The sequence below is a fragment of the Taudactylus pleione genome, unplaced genomic scaffold, assembly GCF_031769625.1.
Source record: "Taudactylus pleione unplaced genomic scaffold, aTauple2 ptg000317l, whole genome shotgun sequence".
Lineage (NCBI taxonomy): Eukaryota > Metazoa > Chordata > Amphibia > Anura > Myobatrachidae > Taudactylus > Taudactylus pleione.
The window spans coordinates 4,453,715-4,473,327 of NW_028284718.1; the positions used below are offsets into that span (position 1 = coordinate 4,453,715).

The 19,613-nt window shown below is 33.0% G+C and overlaps 14 non-coding genes across 14 annotated transcripts; all 14 read right to left on the reverse strand.

Moving 5' to 3' along the window:
• Positions 1-575: 575 nt before the first annotated feature.
• Positions 576-647, reverse strand: TRNAP-AGG (transfer RNA proline (anticodon AGG)). Its single transcript has one exon. It is a non-coding gene; the product is annotated as a tRNA-Pro (tRNA).
• A 1,217-nt stretch (positions 648-1,864) lies between these two features.
• Positions 1,865-1,936, reverse strand: TRNAP-AGG (transfer RNA proline (anticodon AGG)). Its single transcript has one exon. It is a non-coding gene; the product is annotated as a tRNA-Pro (tRNA).
• Positions 1,937-3,153: 1,217 nt separating this feature from the next.
• TRNAP-AGG (transfer RNA proline (anticodon AGG)) lies at positions 3,154-3,225 on the reverse strand. Its single transcript has one exon. It is a non-coding gene; the product is annotated as a tRNA-Pro (tRNA).
• Positions 3,226-4,442: 1,217 nt separating this feature from the next.
• On the reverse strand, positions 4,443-4,514 carry TRNAP-AGG (transfer RNA proline (anticodon AGG)). Its single transcript has one exon. It is a non-coding gene; the product is annotated as a tRNA-Pro (tRNA).
• A 1,217-nt stretch (positions 4,515-5,731) lies between these two features.
• TRNAP-AGG (transfer RNA proline (anticodon AGG)) lies at positions 5,732-5,803 on the reverse strand. Its single transcript has one exon. It is a non-coding gene; the product is annotated as a tRNA-Pro (tRNA).
• A 1,217-nt stretch (positions 5,804-7,020) lies between these two features.
• On the reverse strand, positions 7,021-7,092 carry TRNAP-AGG (transfer RNA proline (anticodon AGG)). Its single transcript has one exon. It is a non-coding gene; the product is annotated as a tRNA-Pro (tRNA).
• Positions 7,093-8,309: 1,217 nt separating this feature from the next.
• TRNAP-AGG (transfer RNA proline (anticodon AGG)) lies at positions 8,310-8,381 on the reverse strand. The gene has a single exon. It is a non-coding gene; the product is annotated as a tRNA-Pro (tRNA).
• Positions 8,382-9,598: 1,217 nt separating this feature from the next.
• Positions 9,599-9,670, reverse strand: TRNAP-AGG (transfer RNA proline (anticodon AGG)). Its single transcript has one exon. It is a non-coding gene; the product is annotated as a tRNA-Pro (tRNA).
• Positions 9,671-10,878: 1,208 nt separating this feature from the next.
• Positions 10,879-10,950, reverse strand: TRNAP-AGG (transfer RNA proline (anticodon AGG)). The gene has a single exon. It is a non-coding gene; the product is annotated as a tRNA-Pro (tRNA).
• A 1,217-nt stretch (positions 10,951-12,167) lies between these two features.
• Positions 12,168-12,239, reverse strand: TRNAP-AGG (transfer RNA proline (anticodon AGG)). Its single transcript has one exon. It is a non-coding gene; the product is annotated as a tRNA-Pro (tRNA).
• A 1,205-nt stretch (positions 12,240-13,444) lies between these two features.
• TRNAP-AGG (transfer RNA proline (anticodon AGG)) lies at positions 13,445-13,516 on the reverse strand. Its single transcript has one exon. It is a non-coding gene; the product is annotated as a tRNA-Pro (tRNA).
• Positions 13,517-16,022: 2,506 nt separating this feature from the next.
• TRNAP-AGG (transfer RNA proline (anticodon AGG)) lies at positions 16,023-16,094 on the reverse strand. The gene has a single exon. It is a non-coding gene; the product is annotated as a tRNA-Pro (tRNA).
• Positions 16,095-17,311: 1,217 nt separating this feature from the next.
• On the reverse strand, positions 17,312-17,383 carry TRNAP-AGG (transfer RNA proline (anticodon AGG)). The gene has a single exon. It is a non-coding gene; the product is annotated as a tRNA-Pro (tRNA).
• A 1,217-nt stretch (positions 17,384-18,600) lies between these two features.
• Positions 18,601-18,672, reverse strand: TRNAP-AGG (transfer RNA proline (anticodon AGG)). Its single transcript has one exon. It is a non-coding gene; the product is annotated as a tRNA-Pro (tRNA).
• Positions 18,673-19,613: the final 941 nt, after the last annotated feature.

Sequence of the window (19,613 nt, forward strand, 5' to 3'; positions counted from 1 at the left end):
CAAATTCTATTGGGAGTATGGCAAAAACAAAACTCAGTTGATGCTATTGACTTAGCCAATTGAGAAAATCAGATATATATAAACCATGAGATGCACCATAAAAAGAAAGAGAGGGCTCGTCAGGGAATTGAACCAGGGACCTGTCGCGCCCAAAACGAAAATCATAGAATCATCAAGTAAGCATGTTTTATTTGATATCTTAACCAATTTTATGTGAAAATTATATTATTTTAAAACAGTCACTAATGTGTACAAGGAGGAAATATTAGCATAAATAAAATATTTCCTAATAGTCAATAATTTTCTAAGTATACTTGCTTGAAAATTGCTGTGCAAAGTTTTATGATGCCCAGCAGAGTTTTTCTGATGGATAAAACCCAAGACATGTCACATGCTGTGTGCAGATAAGTACTTACAAATAATTTTAGCAGTTTGACAAAAAACAAAATTCTATTGTGCAAATTAGTAAATACAATCTATTTTGAGAGTTTTGAAAAAACAACATTCAGTTGAAATTCACTCAGGAAATTGACTACTATAAGATAATAGAACCATTTCAAAGAATCTGAAAATCTGGGCTCGTCCAGGATTTGAACCCGGGACCTCTCACACCCTAAGCGAGAATCATACCCCTAGACCAACGAGCCACCTACCTGAAGATTTTTCTTTGGATTTTTCAATTGATTTTTAGAAAATAGCTTTTTGTTTTTAAAACACCATATACATTTATGTAAAAATGAATTTGTAGAATAAATAAAATATTTCCTTATGGTCCAGTAGATAGTTTTCTAAGGTATGCATATAGGAAAAGTGCAGGGACAAGATTTGTGAGTGCCTACAGAGTTTGGGCTTCTCTCATGGACGAAGCTAAAGACTTGTCATTTGCAATGTACAAATCATGCTTCCAGACACAGAAGAAAGGCAAAAGAAAACCTTGCAATTTCATTTTTGAACTTTTTGTGTTTCAAAGTGAGACTATTCTTTTAAAACATTCAAAGCTATCTAGACAGAAGGGAACCTGCAGTTTTCCTGATATACCACAATACGGTTGAAATTTTAATAAGTATGCTCTTATTTGTAGTACAACTAAAATGTTTCCGTAAGATTCTATTGATAGTTTTCTATGTGTGCTTATTTGGAAAGTGCAGTGACAAGATATAAAAATGGCGACAGAGTTTGGACTTGTCTGATCGATAAAACCCAAGACTTGTAAAAAGCTATGTGTAAATCATGCATAAATAGAAGAAAGGCAATAGGAAAATGATGAAGGCAAGATTCATAAGTATGTACAAATTCTATTGGGAGTATGGCAAAAACAAAACTCAGTTGATGCTATTGACTTAGCCAATTGAGAAAATCAGATATATATAAACCATGAGATGCACCGTAAAAAGAAAGAGAGGGCTCGTCAGGGAATTGAACCAGGGACCTGTCGCGCCCAAAACGAAAATCATAGAATCATCAAGTAAGCATGTTTTATTTGATATCTTAACCAATTTTATGTGAAAATTATATTATTTTAAAGCAGTCACTAATGTGTACAAGGAGGAAATATTAGCATAAAAAAAATATTTCCTAATAGTCAATAATTTTCTAAGTATACTTGCTTGAAAATTGCTGTACAAAGTTTTATGATTCCCAGCAGAGTTTTTCTGATGGATAAAACCCAAGACATGTCACATGCTGTGTGCAGATAAGTACTTACAAATAATTTTAGCAGTTTGACAAAAAACAAAATTCAGTTGTGCAAATTAGTAAATACAATCTATTTTGAGAGTTTTGAAAAAACAACATTCAGTTGAAATTCACTCAGGAAATTGACTACTATAAGATAATAGAACCATTTCAAAGAATCTGAAAATCTGGGCTCGTCCGGGATTTGAACCCGGGACCTCTCGCACCCTAAGCTAGAATCATACCCCTAGACCAACGAGCCACCTACCTGAAGATTTTTCTTTGGATTTTTCAATTGATTTTTAGAAAATAGCTTTTTGTTTTTAAAACACCATATACATTTACGTAAAAATGAATTTGTAGAATAAATAAAATATTTCCTTATGGTCCAGTTGATAGTTTTCTAAGGTATGCATATAGGAAAAGTGCAGGGACAAGATTTGTGAGTGCCTACAGAGTTTGGGCTTCTCTCATGGACGAAGCTAAAGACTTGTCATTTGCAATGTACAAATCATGCTTCCAGACACAGAAGAAAGGCAAAAGAAAACCTTGCAATTTCATTTTTGAACTTTTTGTGTTTCAAAGTGAGACTATTCTTTTAAAACATTCAAAGCTATCTAGACAGAAGGGAACCTGCAGTTTTCCTGATATACCACAATACGGTTGAAATTTTAATAAGTATGCTCTTATTTGTAGTACAACTAAAATGTTTCCGTAAGATTCTATTGATAGTTTTCTATGTGTGCTTATTTGGAAAGTGCAGTGACAAGATATAAAAATGGCGAAAGAGTTTGGACTTGTCTGATCGATAAAACCCAAGACTTGTAAAAAGCTATGTGTAAATCATGCATAAATAGAAGAAAGGCAATAGGAAAATGATGAAGGCAAGATTCATAAGTATGTACAAATTCTATTGGGAGTATGGCAAAAACAAAACTCAGTTGATGCTATTGACTTAGCCAATTGAGAAAATCAGATATATATAAACCATGAGATGCACCATAAAAAGAAAGAGAGGGCTCGTCAGGGAATTGAACCAGGGACCTGTCGCGCCCAAAACGAAAATCATAGAATCATCAAGTAAGCATGTTTTATTTGATATCTTAACCAATTTTATGTGAAAATTATATTATTTTAAAGCAGTCACTAATGTGTACAAGGAGGAAATATTAGCATAAATAAAATGTTTACTAATAGTCAATAATTTTCTAAGTATACTTGCTTGAAAATTGCTGTGCAAAGTTTTATGATGCCCAGCAGAGTTTTTCTGATGGATAAAACCCAAGACATGTCACATGCTGTGTGCAGATAAGTACTTACAAATAATTTTAGCAGTTTGACAAAAAACAAAATTCTATTGTGCAAATTAGTAAATACAATCTATTTTGAGAGTTTTGAAAAAACAACATTCAGTTGAAATTCACTCAGGAAATTGACTACTATAAGATAATAGAACCATTTCAAAGAATCTGAAAATCTGGGCTTGCCCGGGATTTGAACCCGGGACCTCTCGCACCCTAAGCGAGAATCATACCCCTAGACCAACAAGCCACCTACCTGAAGATTTTTCTTTGGATTTTTCAATTGATTTTTAGAAAATAGCTTTTTGTTTTTAAAACACCATATACATTTATGTAAAAATGAATTTGTAGAATAAATAAAATATTTCCTTATGGTCCAGTTGATAGTTTTCTAAGGTATGCATATAGGAAAAGTGCAGGGACAAGATTTGTGAGTGCCTACAGAGTTTGGGCTTCTCTCATGGACGAAGCTAAAGACTTGTCATTTGCAATGTACAAATCATGCTTCCAGACACAGAAGAAAGGCAAAAGAAAACCTTGCAATTTCATTTTTGAACTTTTTGTGTTTCAAAGTGAGACTATTCTTTTAAAACATTCAAAGCTATCTAGACAGAAGGGAACCTGCAGTTTTCCTGATATACCACAATACGGTTGAAATTTTAATAAGTATGCTCTTATTTGTAGTACAACTAAAATGTTTCCGTAAGATTCTATTGATAGTTTTCTATGTGTGCTTATTTGGAAAGTGCAGTGACAAGATATAAAAATGGCGACAGAGTTTGGACTTGTCTGATCGATAAAACCCAAGACTTGTAAAAAGCTATGTGTAAATCATGCATAAATAGAAGAAAGGCAATAGGAAAATGATGAAGGCAAGGTTCATAAGTATGTACAAATTCTATTGGGAGTATGGCAAAAACAAAACTCAGTTGATGCTATTGACTTAGCCAATTGAGAAAATCAGATATATATAAACCATGAGATGCACCGTAAAAAGAAAGAGAGGGCTCGTCAGGGAATTGAACCAGGGACCTGTCGCGCCCAAAACGAAAATCATAGAATCATCAAGTAAGCATGTTTTATTTGATATCTTAACCAATTTTATGTGAAAATTATATTATTTTAAAGCAGTCACTAATGTGTACAAGGAGGAAATATTAGCATAAAAAAAATATTTCCTAATAGTCAATAATTTTCTAAGTATACTTGCTTGAAAATTGCTGTACAAAGTTTTATGATTCCCAGCAGAGTTTTTCTGATGGATAAAACCCAAGACATGTCACATGCTGTGTGCAGATAAGTACTTACAAATAATTTTAGCAGTTTGACAAAAAACAAAATTCAGTTGTGCAAATTAGTAAATACAATCTATTTTGAGAGTTTTGAAAAAACAACATTCAGTTGAAATTCACTCAGGAAATTGACTACTATAAGATAATAGAACCATTTCAAAGAATCTGAAAATCTGGGCTCGTCCGGGATTTGAACCCGGGACCTCTCGCACCCTAAGCGAGAATCATACCCCTAGACCAACGAGCCACCTACCTGAAGATTTTTCTTTGGATTTTTCAATTGATTTTTAGAAAATAGCTTTTTGTTTTTAAAACACCATATACATTTATGTAAAAATGAATTTGTAGAATAAATAAAATATTTCCTTATGGTCCAGTTGATAGTTTTCTAAGGTATGCATATAGGAAAAGTGCAGGGACAAGATTTGTGAGTGCCTACAGAGTTTGGGCTTCTCTCATGGACGAAGCTAAAGACTTGTCATTTGCAATGTACAAATCATGCTTCCAGACACAGAAGAAAGGCAAAAGAAAACCTTGCAATTTCATTTTTGAACTTTTTGTGTTTCAAAGTGAGACTATTCTTTTAAAACATTCAAAGCTATCTAGACAGAAGGGAACCTGCAGTTTTCCTGATATACCACAATACGGTTGAAATTTTAATAAGTATGCTCTTATTTGTAGTACAACTAAAATGTTTCCGTAAGATTCTATTGATAGTTTTCTATGTGTGCTTATTTGGAAAGTGCAGTGACAAGATATAAAAATGGCGAAAGAGTTTGGACTTGTCTGATCGATAAAACCCAAGACTTGTAAAAAGCTATGTGTAAATCATGCATAAATAGAAGAAAGGCAATAGGAAAATGATGAAGGCAAGATTCATAAGTATGTACAAATTCTATTGGGAGTATGGCAAAAACAAAACTCAGTTGATGCTATTGACTTAGCCAATTGAGAAAATCAGATATATATAAACCATGAGATGCACCATAAAAAGAAAGAGAGGGCTCGTCAGGGAATTGAACCAGGGACCTGTCGCGCCCAAAACGAAAATCATAGAATCATCAAGTAAGCATGTTTTATTTGATATCTTAACCAATTTTATGTGAAAATTATATTATTTTAAAGCAGTCACTAATGTGTACAAGGAGGAAATATTAGCATAAATAAAATGTTTACTAATAGTCAATAATTTTCTAAGTATACTTGCTTGAAAATTGCTGTGCAAAGTTTTATGATGCCCAGCAGAGTTTTTCTGATGGATAAAACCCAAGACATGTCACATGCTGTGTGCAGATAAGTACTTACAAATAATTTTAGCAGTTTGACAAAAAACAAAATTCTATTGTGCAAATTAGTAAATACAATCTATTTTGAGAGTTTTGAAAAAACAACATTCAGTTGAAATTCACTCAGGAAATTGACTACTATAAGATAATAGAACCATTTCAAAGAATCTGAAAATCTGGGCTTGCCCGGGATTTGAACCCGGGACCTCTCGCACCCTAAGCGAGAATCATACCCCTAGACCAACAAGCCACCTACCTGAAGATTTTTCTTTGGATTTTTCAATTGATTTTTAGAAAATAGCTTTTTGTTTTTAAAACACCATATACATTTATGTAAAAATGAATTTGTAGAATAAATAAAATATTTCCTTATGGTCCAGTTGATAGTTTTCTAAGGTATGCATATAGGAAAAGTGCAGGGACAAGATTTGTGAGTGCCTACAGAGTTTGGGCTTCTCTCATGGACGAAGCTAAAGACTTGTCATTTGCAATGTACAAATCATGCTTCCAGACACAGAAGAAAGGCAAAAGAAAACCTTGCAATTTCATTTTTGAACTTTTTGTGTTTCAAAGTGAGACTATTCTTTTAAAACATTCAAAGCTATCTAGACAGAAGGGAACCTGCAGTTTTCCTGATATACCACAATACGGTTGAAATTTTAATAAGTATGCTCTTATTTGTAGTACAACTAAAATGTTTCCGTAAGATTCTATTGATAGTTTTCTATGTGTGCTTATTTGGAAAGTGCAGTGACAAGATATAAAAATGGCGACAGAGTTTGGACTTGTCTGATCGATAAAACCCAAGACTTGTAAAAAGCTATGTGTAAATCATGCATAAATAGAAGAAAGGCAATAGGAAAATGATGAAGGCAAGGTTCATAAGTATGTACAAATTCTATTGGGAGTATGGCAAAAACAAAACTCAGTTGATGCTATTGACTTAGCCAATTGAGAAAATCAGATATATATAAACCATGAGATGCACCATAAAAAGAAAGAGAGGGCTCGTCAGGGAATTGAACCAGGGAGCTGTCGCGCCCAAAACGAAAATCATAGAATCATCAAGTAAGCATGTTTTATTTGATATCTTAACCAATTTTATGTGAAAATTATATTATTTTAAAGCAGTCACTAATGTGTACAAGGAGGAAATATTAGCATAAATAAAATATTTCCTAATAGTCAATAATTTTCTAAGTATACTTGCTTGAAAATTGCTGTACAAAGTTTTATGATTCCCAGCAGAGTTTTTCTGATGGATAAAACCCAAGACATGTCACATGCTGTGTGCAGATAAGTACTTACAAATAATTTTAGCAGTTTGACAAAAAACAAAATTCAGTTGTGCAAATTAGTAAATACAATCTATTTTGAGAGTTTTGAAAAAACAACATTCAGTTGAAATTCACTCAGGAAATTGACTACTATAAGATAATAGAACCATTTCAAAGAATCTGAAAATCTGGGCTCGTCCGGGATTTGAACCCGGGACCTCTCGCACCCTAAGCGAGAATCATACCCCTAGACCAACGAGCCACCTACCTGAAGATTTTTCTTTGGATTTTTCAATTGATTTTTAGAAAATAGCTTTTTGTTTTTAAAACACCATATACATTTATGTAAAAATGAATTTGTAGAATAAATAAAATATTTCCTTATGGTCCAGTTGATAGTTTTCTAAGGTATGCATATAGGAAAAGTGCAGGGACAAGATTTGTGAGTGCCTACAGAGTTTGGGCTTCTCTCATGGACGAAGCTAAAGACTTGTCATTTGCAATGTACAAATCATGCTTCCAGACACAGAAGAAAGGCAAAAGAAAACCTTGCAATTTCATTTTTGAACTTTTTGTGTTTCAAAGTGAGACTATTCTTTTAAAACATTCAAAGCTATCTAGACAGAAGGGAACCTGCAGTTTTCCTGATATACCACAATACGGTTGAAATTTTAATAAGTATGCTCTTATTTGTAGTACAACTAAAATGTTTCCGTAAGATTCTATTGATAGTTTTCTATGTGTGCTTATTTGGAAAGTGCAGTGACAAGATATAAAAATGGCGAAAGAGTTTGGACTTGTCTGATCGATAAAACCCAAGACTTGTAAAAAGCTATGTGTAAATCATGCATAAATAGAAGAAAGGCAATAGGAAAATGATGAAGGCAAGATTCATAAGTATGTACAAATTCTATTGGGAGTATGGCAAAAACAAAACTCAGTTGATGCTATTGACTTAGCCAATTGAGAAAATCAGATATATATAAACCATGAGATGCACCATAAAAAGAAAGAGAGGGCTCGTCAGGGAATTGAACCAGGGACCTGTCGCGCCCAAAACGAAAATCATAGAATCATCAAGTAAGCATGTTTTATTTGATATCTTAACCAATTTTATGTGAAAATTATATTATTTTAAAGCAGTCACTAATGTGTACAAGGAGGAAATATTAGCATAAATAAAATGTTTACTAATAGTCAATAATTTTCTAAGTATACTTGCTTGAAAATTGCTGTGCAAAGTTTTATGATGCCCAGCAGAGTTTTTCTGATGGATAAAACCCAAGACATGTCACATGCTGTGTGCAGATAAGTACTTACAAATAATTTTAGCAGTTTGACAAAAAACAAAATTCTATTGTGCAAATTAGTAAATACAATCTATTTTGAGAGTTTTGAAAAAACAACATTCAGTTGAAATTCACTCAGGAAATTGACTACTATAAGATAATAGAACCATTTCAAAGAATCTGAAAATCTGGGCTTGCCCGGGATTTGAACCCGGGACCTCTCGCACCCTAAGCGAGAATCATACCCCTAGACCAACAAGCCACCTACCTGAAGATTTTTCTTTGGATTTTTCAATTGATTTTTAGAAAATAGCTTTTTGTTTTTAAAACACCATATACATTTATGTAAAAATGAATTTGTAGAATAAATAAAATATTTCCTTATGGTCCAGTTGATAGTTTTCTAAGGTATGCATATAGGAAAAGTGCAGGGACAAGATTTGTGAGTGCCTACAGAGTTTGGGCTTCTCTCATGGACGAAGCTAAAGACTTGTCATTTGCAATGTACAAATCATGCTTCCAGACACAGAAGAAAGGCAAAAGAAAACCTTGCAATTTCATTTTTGAACTTTTTGTGTTTCAAAGTGAGACTATTCTTTTAAAACATTCAAAGCTATCTAGACAGAAGGGAACCTGCAGTTTTCCTGATATACCACAATACGGTTGAAATTTTAATAAGTATGCTCTTATTTGTAGTACAACTAAAATGTTTCCGTAAGATTCTATTGATAGTTTTCTATGTGTGCTTATTTGGAAAGTGCAGTGACAAGATATAAAAATGGCGACAGAGTTTGGACTTGTCTGATCGATAAAACCCAAGACTTGTAAAAAGCTATGTGTAAATCATGCATAAATAGAAGAAAGGCAATAGGAAAATGATGAAGGCAAGGTTCATAAGTATGTACAAATTCTATTGGGAGTATGGCAAAAACAAAACTCAGTTGATGCTATTGACTTAGCCAATTGAGAAAATCAGATATATATAAACCATGAGATGCACCATAAAAAGAAAGAGAGGGCTCGTCAGGGAATTGAACCAGGGAGCTGTCGCGCCCAAAACGAAAATCATAGAATCATCAAGTAAGCATGTTTTATTTGATATCTTAACCAATTTTATGTGAAAATTATATTATTTTAAAGCAGTCACTAATGTGTACAAGGAGGAAATATTAGCATAAATAAAATATTTCCTAATAGTCAATAATTTTCTAAGTATACTTGCTTGAAAATTGCTGTCCAAAGTTTTATGATGCCCAGCAGTGTTTTTCTGATGGATAAAACCCAAGACATGTCACATGCTGTGTGCAGATAAGTACTTACAAATAATTTTAGCAGTTTAACAAAAAACAAAATTCAATTGTGCAAATTAGTAAATACAATCTATTTTGAGAGTTTTGAAAAAACAACATTCAGTTGAAATTCACTCAGTGAATTGACTACTATAAGATAATAGAACCATTTCAAAGAATCTGAAAATCTGGGCTCGTCCGGGATTTGAACCCAGGACCTCTCGCACCCTAAACGAGAATCATACCCCTAGACCAACAAGCCACCTACCTGAAGATTTTTCTTTGGATTTTTCAATTGATTTTTAGAAAATAGCTTTTTGTTTTTAAAACACCATATACATTTATGTAAAAATGAATTTGTAGAATGAATAAAATATTTCCTTATGGTCCAGTTGATAGTTTTCTAAGGTATGCATATAGGAAAAGTGCAGGGACAAGATTTGTGAGTGCCTACAGAGTTTGGACTTCTCTCATGGACGAAGCTAAAGACTTGTCATTTGCAATGTACAAATCATGCTTCCAGACACAGAAGAAAGGCAAAAGAAAACCTTGCAATTTCATTTTTGAACTTTTTGTGTTTCAAAGTGAGACTATTCTTTTAAAACATTCAAAGCTATCTAGACAGAAGGGAACCTACAGTTTTCCTGATATACCACAATGCGGTTGAAATTTTAATAAGTATGCTCTTATTTGTAGTACAACTAAAATGTTTCCGTAAGATTCTATTGATAGTTTTCTATGTGTGCTTATTTGGAAAGTGCAGTGACAAGATATAAAAATGGCGACAGAGTTTTTACTTGTCTGATCGATAAAACCCAAGACTTGTAAAAAGCTATGTGTAAATCATGCATAAATAGAAGAAAGGCAATAGGAAAATGATGAAGGCAAGATTCATAAGTATGTACAAATTCTATTGGGAGTATGGCAAAAATAAAACTCAGTTGATGCTATTGACTTAGCCAATTGAGAAAATCAGATATATATAAACCATGAGATGCACCGTAAAAAGAAAGAGAGGGCTCGTCAGGGAATTGAACCAGGGACCTGTAGCGCCCAAAACGAAAATCATAGAATCATCAAGTAAGCATGTTTTATTTGATATCTTAACCAATTTTATGTGAAAATTATATTATTTTAAAGCAGTCACTAATGTGTACAAGGAGGAAATATTAGCATAAAATAAAATATTTCCTAATAGTCAATAATTTTCTAAGTATACTTGCTTGAAAATTGCTGTGCAAAGTTTTATGATGCCCAGCAGAGTTTTTCTGATGGATAAAACCCAAGACATGTCACATGCTGTGTGCAGATAAGTACTTACAAATAATTTTAGCAGTTTTACAAAAAACAAAATTCAATTGTGCAAATTAGTAAATACAATCTATTTTGAGAGTTTTGAAAAAACAACATTCAGTTGAAATTCACTCAGGAAATTGACTACTATAAGATAATAGTACAATCTAAAAATCTGGGCTCGTCCGGGATTTGAACCCAGGACCTCTCGCACCCTAAGCGAGAATCATACCCCTAGACCAATGAGCCACCTACCTGAAGACTTTTCTTTGGATTTTTCAATTGATTTTTAGAAAATAGCTTTTTGTTTTTAAAACACCATATACATTTATGTAAAAATGAATTTGTAGAATAAATAAAATATTTCCTTATGGTCCAGTAGATAGTTTTCTAAGGTATGCATATAGGAAAAGTGCAGGGACAAGATTTGTGAGTGCCTACAGAGTTTGGGCTTCTCTCATAGACGAAGCTAATGACTTGTCATTTGCAATGTACAAATCATGCTTCCAGGCACAGAAGAAAGGCAAAAGAAAACCTTGCAATTTCATTTTTGAACTTTTTGTGTTTCAAAGTGTGACTATTCTTTTAAAACATTCAAAGCTATCTAGACAGAAGGGATCCTGCAGTTTTCCTGATATACCACAATACGGTTGAAATTTTAATAAGTATGCTCTTATTTGTAGTACAACTAAAATGTTTCCGTAAGATTCTATTGATAGTTTTCTATGTGTGCTTATTTGGAAAGTGCAGTGACAAGATATAAAAATGGCGACAGAGTTTGGACTTGTCTGATCGATAAAACCCAAGACTTGTAAAAAGCTATGTGTAAATCATGCATAAATAGAAGAAAGGCAATAGGAAAATGATGAAGGCAAGATTCATAAGTATGTACAAATTCTATTGGGAGTATGGCAAAAACAAAACTCAGTTGATGCTATTGACTTAGCCAATTAAGAAAATCAGATATATATAAACCATGAGATGCACCATAAAAAGAAAGAGAGGGCTCGTCAGGGAATTGAACCAGGGACCTGTCGCGCCCAAAACGAAAATCATAGAATCATCAAGTAAGCATGTTTTATTTGATATCTTAACCAATTTTATGTGAAAATTATATTATTTTAAAGCAGTCACTAATGTGTACAAGGAGGAAATATTAGCATAAATAAAATATTTCCTAATAGTCAATAATTTTCTAAGTATACTTGCTTGAAAATTGCTGTGCAAAGTTTTATGATGCCCAGCAGTGTTTTTCTGATGGATAAAACCCAAGACATGTCACATGCTGTGTGCAGATAAGTACTTACAAATAATTATAGCAGTTTGACAAAAAACAAAATTCAATTGTGCAAATTAGTAAATACAATCTATTTTGAGAGTTTAGAAAAAACAACATTCAGTTGAAATTCACTCAGGAAATTGACTACTATAAGATAATAGAACCATTTCAAAGAATCTGAAAATCTGGGCTCGTCCGGGATTTGAACCCAGGACCTTTCGCACCCTAAGCGAGAATCATACCCCTAGACCAACGAGCCACCTACCTGAAGATTTTTCTTTGGATTTTTCAATTGATTTTTAGAAAATAGCTTTTTGTTTTTAAAACACCATATACATTTATGTAAAAATGAATTTGTAGAATAAATAAAATATTTCCTTATGGTCCAGTTGATAGTTTTCTAAGGTATGCATATAGGAAAAGTGCAGGGACAAGATTTGTGAGTGCCTACAGAGTTTGGGCTTCTCTCATGGACGAAGCTAAAGACTTGTCATTTGCAATGTACAAATCATGCTTCCAGACACAGAAGAAAGGCAAAAGAAAACCTTGCAATTTCATTTTTGAACTTTTTGTGTTTCAAAGTGAGACTATTCTTTTAAAACATTCAAAGCTATCTAGACAGAAGGGAACCTACAGTTTTCCTGATATACCACAATACGGTTGAAATTTTAATAAGTATGCTCTTATTTGTAGTACAACTAAAATGTTTCCGTAAGATTCTATTGATAGTTTTCTATGTGTGCTTATTTGGAAAGTGCAGTGACAAGATATAAAAATGGCGACAGAGTTTTTACTTGTCTGATCGATAAAACCCAAGACTTGTAAAAAGCTATGTGTAAATCATGCATAAATAGAAGAAAGGCAATAGGAAAATGATGAAGGCAAGATTCATAAGTATGTACAAATTCTATTGGGAGTATGGCAAAAATAAAACTCAGTTGATGCTATTGACTTAGCCAATTGAGAAAATCAGATATATATAAACCATGAGATGCACCGTAAAAAGAAAGAGAGGGCTCGTCAGGGAATTGAACCAGGGACCTGTAGCGCCCAAAACGAAAATCATAGAATCATCAAGTAAGCATGTTTTATTTGATATCTTAACCAATTTTATGTGAAAATTATATTATTTTAAAGCAGTCACTAATGTGTACAAGGAGGAAATATTAGCATAAAATAAAATATTTCCTAATAGTCAATAATTTTCTAAGTATACTTGCTTGAAAATTGCTGTGCAAAGTTTTATGATGCCCAGCAGAGTTTTTCTGATGGATAAAACCCAAGACATGTCACATGCTGTGTGCAGATAAGTACTTACAAATAATTTTAGCAGTTTGACAAAAAACAAAATTCAATTGTGCAAATTAGTAAATACAATCTATTTTGAGAGTTTTGAAAAAACAACATTCAGTTGAAATTCACTACTATAAGATAATAGAACCATTTCAAAGAATCTGAAAATCTGGGCTCGTCCGGGATTTGAACCCAGGACCTCTCGCACCCTAAGCGAGAATCATACCCCTAGACCAACGAGCCACCTACCTGAAGATTTTTCTTTGGATTTTTCAATTGATTTTTAGAAAATAGCTTTTTGTTTTTAAAACACCATATACATTTATGTAAAAATGAATTTGTAGAATAAATAAAATATTTCCTTATGGTCCAGTTGATAGTTTTCTAAGGTATGCATATAGGAAAAGTGCAGGGACAAGATTTGTGAGTGCCTACAGAGTTTGGGCTTCTCTCATGGACGAAGCTAAAGACTTGTCATTTGCAATGTACAAATCATGCTTCCAGACACAGAAGAAAGGCAAAAGAAAACCTTGCAATTTCATTTTTGAACTTTTTGTGTTTCAAAGTGAGACTATTCTTTTAAAACATTCAAAGCTATCTAGACTGAAGGGAACCTGCAGTTTTCCTGATATACCACAATACGGTTGAAATTTTAATAAGTATGCTCTTATTTGTAGTACAACTAAAATGTTTCCGTAAGATTCTATTGATAGTTTTCTATGTGTGCTTATTTGGAAAGTGCAGTGACAAGATATAAAAATGGCGACAGAGTTTGGACTTGTCTGATCGATAAAACCCAAGACTTGTAAAAAGCTATGTGTAAATCATGCATAAATAGAAGAAAGGCAATAGGAAAATGATGAAGGCAAGATTCATAAGTATGTACAAATTCTATTGGGAGTATGGCAAAAACAAAACTCAGTTGATGCTATTGACTTAGCCAATTGAGAAAATCAGATATATATAAACCATGAGATGCACCGTAAAAAGAAAGAGAGGGCTCATCAGGGAATTGAACCAGGGACCTGTCGCGCCCAAAATGAAAATCATAGAATCATCAAGTAAGCATGTTTTATTTGATATCTTAACCAATTTTATGTGAAAATTATATTATTTTAAAGCAGTCACTAATGTGTACAAGGAGGAAATATTAGCATAAATAAAATATTTCCTAATAGTCAATAATTTTCTAAGTATACTTGCTTGAAAATTGCTGTACAAAGTTTTATGATGCCCAGCAGAGTTTTTCTGATGGATAAAACCCAAGACATGTCACATGCTGTGTGCAGATAAGTACTTACAAATAATTTTAGCAGTTTGACAAAAAACAAAATTCAATTGTGCAAATTAGTAAATACAATCTATTTTGAGAGTTTTGAAAAAACAACATTCAGTTGAAATTCACTGAGGAAATTGACTACTATAAGATAATAGAACCATTTCAAAGAATCTGAAAATCTGGGCTCGTCTGGGATTTGAACCCGGGACCTCTCGCACCCTAAGTGAGAATCATACCCCTAGACCAACGAGCCACCTACCTGAAGATTTTTCTTTGGATTTTTCAATTGATTATTAGAAAATAGCTTTTTGTTTTTAAAACACCATATACATTTATGTAAAAATGAATTTGTAGAATAAATAAAATATTTCCATATGGTCCAGTAGATAGTTTTCTAAGGTATGCATATAGGAAAAGTGCAGGGACAAGATTTGTGAGTGCCTACAGAGTTTGGGCTTCTCTCATGGACGAAGCTAAAGACTTGTCATTTGCAATGTACAAATCATGCTTCCAGACACAGAAGAAAGGCAAAAGAAAACCTTGCAATTTCATTTTTGAACTTTTTGTGTTTCAAAGTGAGACTATTCTTTTAAAACATTCAAAGCTATCTAGACTGAAGGGAACCTGCAGTTTTCCTGATATACCACAATACGGTTGAAATTTTAATAAGTATGCTCTTATTTGTAGTACAACTAAAATGTTTCCGTAAGATTCTATTGATAGTTTTCTATGTGTGCTTATTTGGAAAGTGCAGTGACAAGATATAAAAATGGCGACAGAGTTTGGACTTGTCTGATCGATAAAACCCAAGACTTGTAAAAAACTATGTGTAAATCATGCATAAATAGAAGAAAGGCAATAGGAAAATGATGAAGGCAAGATTCATAAGTATGTACAAATTCTATTGGGAGTATGGCAAAAACAAAACTCAGTTGATGCTATTGACTTAGCCAATTGAGAAAATCAGATATATATAAACCATGAGATGCACCATAAAAAGAAAGAGAGGGCTCGTCAGGGAATTGAACCAGGGACCTGTCGCGCCCAAAACGAAAATCATAGAATCATCAAGTAAGCATGTTTTATTTGATATCTTAACCAATTTTATGTGAAAATTATATTATTTTAAAGCAGTCACTAATGTGTACAAGGAGGAAATATTAGCATAAATAAAATATTTCCTAATAGTCAATAATTTTCTAAGTATACTTGCTTGAAAATTGCTGTGCAAAGTTTTATGATGCCCAGCAGTGTTTTTCTGATGGATAAAACCCAAGACATGTCACATGCTGTGTGCAGATAAGTACTTACAAATAATTTTAGCAGTTTGACAAAAAACAAAATTCAATTGTGCAAATTAGTAAATACAATCTATTTTGAGAGTTTTGAAAAAACAACATTCAGTTGAAATTCACTCAGGAAATTGACTACTATAAGATAATAGAACCATTTCAAAGAATCTGAAAATTTGGGCTCGTCCGGGATTTGAACCCAGGACCTCTCGCACCCTAAGCGAGAATCATACCCCTAGACCAACGAGCCACCTACCTGAAGATTTTTCTTTGGATTTTTCAATTGATTTTTAGAAAATAGCTTTTTGTTTTTAAAACACCATATACATTTATGTAAAAATGAATTTGTAGAATAAATAAAATATTTCCTTATGGTCCAGTTGATAGTTTTCTAAGGTATGCATATAGGAAAAGTGCAGGGACAAGATTTGTGAGTGCCTACAGAGTTTGGGCTTCTCTCATGGACGAAGCTAAAGACTTGTCATTTGCAATGTACAAATCATGCTTCCAGACACAGAAGAAAGGCAAAAGAAAACCTTGCAATTTCATTTTTGAACTTTTTGTGTTTCAAAGTGAGACTATTCTTTTAAAACATTCAAAGCTATCTAGACAGAAGGGAACCTACAGTTTTCCTGATATACCACAATACGGTTGAAATTTTAATAAGTATGCTCTTATTTGTAGTACAACTAAAATGTTTCCGTAAGATTCTATTGATAGTTTTCTATGTGTGCTTATTTGGAAAGTGCAGTGACAAGATATAAAAATGGCGACAGAGTTTTTACTTGTCTGATCGATAAAACCCAAGACTTGTAAAAAGCTATGTGTAAATCATGCATAAATAGAAGAAAGGCAATAGGAAAATGATGAAGGCAAGATTCATAAGTATGTACAAATTCTATTGGGAGTATGGCAAAAACAAAACTCAGTTGATGCTATTGACTTAGCCAATTGAGAAAATCAGATATATATAAACCATGAGATGCACCATAAAAAGAAAGAGAGGGCTCGTCAGGGAATTGAACCAGGGACCTGTCGCGCCCAAAACGAAAATCATAGAATCATCAAGTAAGCATGTTTTATTTGATATCTTAACCAATTTTATTTGAAAATTATATTATTTTAAAGCAGTCACTAATGTGTACAAGGAGGAAATATTAGCATAAATAAAATATTTCCTAATAGTCAATAATTTTCTAAGTATACTTGCTTGAAAATTGCTGTACAAAGTTTTATGATGCCCAGCAGAGTTTTTCTGATGGATAAAACCCAAGACATGTCACATGCTGTGTGCAGATAAGTACTTACATATAATTTTAGCAGTTTGACAAAAAACAAAATTCAATTGTGCAAATTAGTAAATACAATCTATTTTGAGAGTTTTGAAAAAACAACATTCAGTTGAAATTCACTCAGGAAATTGACTACTATAAGATAATAGAACCATTTCAAAGAATCTGAAAATCTGGGCTCATCCGGGATTTGAACCCGGGACTTCTCGCACCCTAAGCGAGAATCATACCCCTAGACCAACGAGCCACCTACCTGAAGATTTTTCTTTGGATTTTTCAATTGATTTTTAGAAAATAGCTTTTTGTTTTTAAAACACCATATACATTTATGTAAAAATGAATTTGTAGAATAAATAAAATATTTCCTTATGGTCCTGTAGATAGTTTTCTAAGGTATGCATATAGGAAAAGTGCAGGGACAAGATTTGTGAGTGCCTACAGAGTTTGGGCTTCTCTCATGGACGAAGCTAAAGACTTGTCATTTGCAATGTACAAATCATGCTTCCAGACACAGAAGAAAGGCAAAAGAAAACCTTGCAATTTCATTTTTGAACTTTTTGTGTTTCAAAGTGAGACTATTCTTTTAAAACATTCAAAGCTATCTAGACAGAAGGGAACCTGCAGTTTTCCTGATATACCACAATACGGTTGAAATTTTAATAAGTATGCTCTTATTTGTAGTACAACTAAAATGTTTCCGTAAGATTCTATTGATAGTTTTCTATGTGTGCTTATTTGGAAAGTGCAGTGACAAGATATAAAAATGGCGACAGAGTTTGGACTTGTCTGATCGATAAAACCCAAGACTTGTAAAAAGCTATGTGTAAATCATGCATAAATAGAAGAAAGGCAATAGGAAAATGATGAAGGCAAGATTCATAAGTATGTACAAATTCTATTGGGAGTATGGCAAAAACAAAACTCAGTTGATGCTATTGACTTAGCCAATTGAGAAAATCAGATATATATAAACCATGAGATGCACCGTAAAAAGAAAGAGAGGGCTCATCAGGGAATTGAACCAGGGACCTGTCGCGCCCAAAACGAAAATCATAGAATCATCAAGTAAGCATGTTTTATTTGATATCTTAACCAATTTTATGTGAAAATTATATTATTTTAAAGCAGTCACTAATGTGTACAAGGAGGAAATATTAGCATAAATAAAATATTTCCTAATAGTCAATAATTTTCTAAGTATACTTGCTTGAAAATTGCTGTACAAAGTTTTATGATGCCCAGCAGAGTTTTTCTGATGGATAAAACCCAAGACATGTCACATGCTGTGTGCAGATAAGTACTTACAAATAATTTTAGCAGTTTGACAAAAAACAAAATTCAATTGTGCAAATTAGTAAATACAATCTATTTTGAGAGTTTTGAAAAAACAACATTCAGTTGAAATTCACTCAGGAAATTGACTACTATAAGATAATAGAACCATTTCAAAGAATCTGAAAATCTGGGCTCGTCCGGGATTTGAACCCGGGACCTCTCGCACCCTAAGTGAGAATCATACCCCTAGACCAACGAGCCACCTACCTGAAGATTTTTCTTTGGATTTTTCAATTGATTTTTAGAAAATAGCTTTTTGTTTTTAAAACACAATATACATTTATGTAAAAATGAATTTGTAGAATAAATAAAATATTTCCTTATGGTCCAGTAGATAGTTTTCTAAGGTATGCATATAGGAAAAGTGCAGGGACAAGATTTGTGAGTGCCTACAGAGTTTGGGCTTCTCTCATGGACGAAGCTAAAGACTTGTCATTTGCAATGTACAAATCATGCTGCCAAACACAGAAGAAAGGCAAAAGAAAACCTTGCAATTTCATTTTTGAACTTTTTGTGTTTCAAAGTGAGACTATTCTTTTAAAAATACATTCAAAGCTATCTAGACAGAAGGGAACCTGCAGTTTTCCTGATATACCACAATACGGTTGAAATTTTAATAAGTATGCTCTTATTTGTAGTACAACTAAAATGTTTCCGTAAGATTCTATTGATAGTTTTCTATGTGTGTTTATTTGGAAAGTGCAGTGACAAGATATAAAAATGGCGACAGAGTTTGGACTTGTCTGATCGATAAAACCCAAGACTTGTAAAAAGCTATGTGTAAATCATGCATAAATAGAAGAAAGGCAATAGGAAAATGATGAAGGCAAGATTCATAAGTATGTACAAATTCTATTGGGAGTATGGCAAAAACAAAACTCAGTTGATGCTATTGACTTAGCCAATTGAGAAAATCAGATATATATAAACCATGAGATGCACCGTAAAAAGAAAGAGAGGGCTCGTCAGGGAATTGAACCAGGGACCTGTCGCGCCCAAAACGAAAATCATAGAATCATCAAGTAAGCATGTTTTATTTGATATCTTAACCAATTTTATGTGAAAATTATATTATTTTAAAGCAGTCACTAATGTGTACAAGGAGGAAATATTAGCATAAATAAAATATTTCCTAATAGTCA